Genomic DNA, 4,705 nt, shown 5'->3' with positions numbered 1-4,705 from the left:
ATACCTTGATGAGATGAGAGGTGAGTGAGATCGGACGGTAATTCACTGCAAGGGACTTGTTTCCCTTTTTGAAACATATATTTATATAGATATATAGATATATATTATATATAATAGTACATATTATATATTTATTTTATATATATATATATAATATATATATATATAATATTAATATATATTATATATATATATATATATATATATATATATAACACGGATATATATATATACACGGATATATATATATATATATATAATATATATATATATATATTATTTATATATATATATATTATATATATATATATTTATATATATATATATATATATATTATATATATATATATATATTATATATATAATATATATATATATATATATATATATATATATAATATATATATATATATACTTACATGTGCGAAGACATATCTGTAATAACTTTCGCCATTAAAATATATATTAGAAACAATTTCATAAGTTCTATACTGAATTATACTCCAGGGTGTGAAATTAAAAGTCAATTAGCTCGAGGAAAACGAGAATTCACAGTTTTAAGTTGGTGTAAATTAAAATAAAATGAGAACATTTTGGAAAGAGAGCAGATTCGAGATTGTAAAAGGATAATAAATCTATTCTTAAGTGACTATTATCTGTTCATCAGAAATCGATCTCATTAAAAACAAATCATATCACAGCTATTAAGCAATGTGCAAGCTGCAACAGTGGATGGAGTGATAATATATAGTATGTTAAATCTTTTTCAGAAACTGGCCCATTGCAAATGCTTCAGGAATCCATGAGGAAATCTTAAATTGCTGGAATTAAATACTCTCTGATTTTTTTGAAGTTTATCCTTTTAATAATTATACACTTCTTCTTGAAAACAATATTGCATATCAATATTTGCGCATTTATTTTCTTCTTACGTGAACTCGTTTGCTTTCTCAGTAAGTTATCTATATATCAATTTATAGCAACCATCAGTAAATAACGCACTCTCATATACACATACGCTCGCGCACATGCATATACACACATATAAACATAAATATATATATATATATATATATGTGTGTGTGTGTGTATGTGTGTGTGTATCTATGTGTGTATGTACATGGCGAAATAAAGAATATTGATGTTTAAAGCATGGTTTACATATAAGTGCTAACCCTTGAGCGTTTCCCAATGAATATTTTCCAAACAAACGCCATATCCATAATATCTAGCCAATAGCAATAAATAGGCATCCTGTTTCACCTGCTTTTGTTATTCTGTGATCTCAACATATGATTCCATATACTCTATTTTTCTCCTTCAAACTTTTACTTGTTTCAGTTATTTGACTGCGGCCATGCTGGATCACCGCGTTTAGTCGAGCAATTCGACACCAGTACTTATTGGTTGGAAGCTTAGTACTTATTCTATCGGTATTTTTTGCTGAACCGCTAGGTAACGGAGACGTAAACATATCAGCATTGGTCGTCAAGCAATGTTGGGGGGGGGGCAAACACAGACACACAAACACATACACACTCAGTCACATATGTAAATACACATATACGACGGGCTTCTTTCAGTTTCCGTCTACTAAATCCACTCACAAAGGTTTGGTCGCCCCGATGATACAGCAGAAGACACTTGCCCAAGGTGCCACGCAGTGGGACTGAACCCAGAACCATGTGGCTTGTAAGCAATCTTGTTACCACATAGCCACTCCTTCGCCTTCTGTAAAAATTAGAAATGTTGCTGTCTTCGAATGAAATTAACTCATCCAACTCCATGCTTTTTTAAACTTGAGTCTGCCCAAAATGTGTCTAGATCTGTCTTTTGTCATGGACTTGCATTTGAAAGGGTCGGATCTGAAATGCAATTTCATTGATGTGAAACAGGGAAATCAGATTTATATACGTCATTCTGAAATAAAATTACTACGAATAAAATTATGTTGAACTATGAATTTCACAGATTGAAGAAACACAAACGAATACCTCACGCAGCACACCAAGGGAAAAATCGAGCAAAAAGGGGCGAGTGTGCACAATAGTAATACATAGAAACTGTACATCCGAGGAGATCCACTCACACATACGCACATATAGTTATACATACACATATCCAAGCGTCTGTAAGTATATATATAGATCGTTAGCCACTACATACATTGTTTTCTCTCCTGGTTTCTCTCCTTGTTTTCTGTGTCCCTTTCTGTAGAAGAGCGTAGGCTCGAAACGTAAAACACTGTTTTCTATTCCTGAGCGTTATACTAATACATCTGTTTATATTGTACAACACCTGTCTTCGTCTATTGTTTTTTTCGTGAACTTTCCCTATATATATATATACATACATGTGTGTGTATGTATGTATACATATATATGTGCAGGTAAGCATATATGTATACATATACAAGTATACACGTATGCACAAGGCCTTTGGAGAAGTGAGTAATTCAATTACTCCCTTCAACTGTTACTTATTTATCGACCTCGAATGGCTGAAAGACAAAGTAGAACATGCCGTATTTGAACTCAGAATGCGAAGATGACGTAATGCTGCTAATTATTTTGCCCGGGGTGGTAATATTTCTGTTATGTCACCGACTTACTTTGTCATGTGTATTGATATAATTTCAGTGGCCTAGTCTGTCTGAGCAAATCACAGACTGGTTGTAATTATTTTTCTTATTTTTAATTAATGAATTTTTTAATAAATTTTTTATTCTTAAAACACAAAACTGTAAAAAATATTAACGTTGTTTTCTTTTCAGACAATATTTTGTGAGAGTCTTTTCAATATATTTAATTTCGAATAAATGAACATCAATGTATGAATGACAGATACGATCATTGATTGTGTAAGTTGTACTGAGAAGCATGTGCTTACGATCGATGCTAGTCAACAGATTCTAATGTGACTGGGTATTTAAAGATTTATACATCTCTATTTATGTATATGTGAATGTGTATGTGTGTGTTTGTGTGCATGTGTGATTGTGTGGGTGTGGGCGTATATATTATATATAGATAATATATATATATATATATATATATATATATATATGTATAGCGAGAGAAAGAGACAGAGAGAGCGAGAAAGAGAGACAGAGAGTAAATAGCTAAGGTTACCGGAGTGTACAGATGGTGTATTGCTGAGGAGCGCTATCAACACTGTCAGAAACCAAGCCAAAGCCAGAAGTATTCTGCAGTAGAAAATCTAAATTTCAAGACGATTATACAGTCTTATGATTTGGCGAATGTTAAATAATCGGAAGAAAAAATTAAGACAAATAAAATTCATTAACGCATGTTCCGTACCATCTCGTTCGCCTAGAAGCTTATGGTTAGTTTGGGTGTCACAAAAGGACTGTGGGGGTTACCCGGTATCTGAAACGAAATAAGAGGAAACAGGTAACTGCCAGAGCATAAACTCATATATGTAAATACATGAGTGTGTGTGTGTGTGTGTGTGTCTATGCGCCTGTGTAAGTATATATATATATATATATATAATATATATATATATATATATATATATTAGGCTGGCAACTAAGTTCCAGCCATTTTCTTAAATGTAAAATGATTAAAATGTTTAATAAAAAACGATAACTAATTAATCAATAATTGGTAGAAATCACCCGAATTCGAATCGAAGAATTCATCCAACCAAGTTCTCAATTCTGCGTCAGCATTGAACGAAACTCCGCGAATAGCATTTGAAAGTGATCGAAAGAGTTGGAAATCCATTGGTGCCAAATCAGAAGAGTACATGGCTGTGGAAGCACTTCCCAGCCATGCGTTTACGTAGCTTGCTTGGTCATATTGGCGATATGAGGACGGGCGTTGCCGTGCAGCAGAACTCCATGCTACCGATTAGGTCTTTTCTCTTGAATAGCCGTGTTAAGACGTTCCATCTGTTGAACAGAGAGCTCCGCGTTGACCGTTTGGTTCCGTTCAAGCAATTCATAAGGGACAATCCTTCCCATTCCCACCATACGCACAACATCGTTTTATGCGGATGAAAATCTTGATTCACGCGCTGTGCCGCTTGTTTACTGGGCTAAGTCATTCCTTACGCTGCTTCATATTGATGTATAAACACCATTTTTCGTCGCCAGTAACGATTCGGCGGTAAGGAAATCGTTGCTCGTGTCCATGCGTTGAGCGGTGACGAGCAAGATAACCAGATTTCTGCTGTTATCACTTAAAGCATGCGGAACCCATGCTCCATGCTTCTGAATCTTTCCCATCGAGTGAAGCTGCTTCTCTATAGCAGTGTGGGAGCATTTTCTGTCAGTTCCCCTGTCGTTTGACGAGTATTTTCGTGCAAATGTTGGTTTAATCGCTCTTCATCGAACTCAACTGGACGGTCCAAACGAGATGCGTTTTGAGGTCAAAATTTCCATTTTTGAACTTGGCATACCTATCACGAGCGGTTCTTTCAGTTACGGCACTCTCTCCATATACACCACAAATGTCGCGAGAAGCTTTTTCGGCCTTAGAACGTTGATCCAAAGCAAAATTTAGGAGGTGTCGAAAATGCTCGTTTTTCTGAACTTGACATTCCATTTTAATGATCTGAAAATAAATACAAATTAACTAAAATTTGAAACATTTTTTGCAATTGTCTGATAATACAGACATAGTCTTGCCCAAATGTATCAATGAATTAACATTGATATGTTTTTCACCATTGTTATAAT

General features: G+C 34.1%; 1 long non-coding RNA gene across 1 annotated transcript in view; it reads right to left on the bottom strand.

Moving 5' to 3' along the window:
• LOC118762281 overlaps positions 1 to 4,705 on the bottom strand; it is a 10,650-nt gene that overhangs the window by 5,906 nt on the left and 39 nt on the right. Inside the window, exons 1-2 of the long non-coding RNA XR_004998034.1 lie at positions 4,616 to 4,705; positions 2,163 to 2,174 (exon numbers count right to left, since the gene is read on the bottom strand). The exon at positions 4,616 to 4,705 is cut by the window's right edge and continues 39 nt beyond it. This is a non-coding gene — a long non-coding RNA (uncharacterized LOC118762281). The remainder of the gene's footprint in view (positions 1 to 2,162; positions 2,175 to 4,615) is intronic.

This window comes from Octopus sinensis, linkage group LG2 (assembly GCF_006345805.1).
Source record: "Octopus sinensis linkage group LG2, ASM634580v1, whole genome shotgun sequence".
NCBI lineage: Eukaryota > Metazoa > Mollusca > Cephalopoda > Octopoda > Octopodidae > Octopus > Octopus sinensis.
Note: the sequence above shows the minus strand (reverse complement) of the source record. Positions and strands in the feature narration are given on the sequence as shown.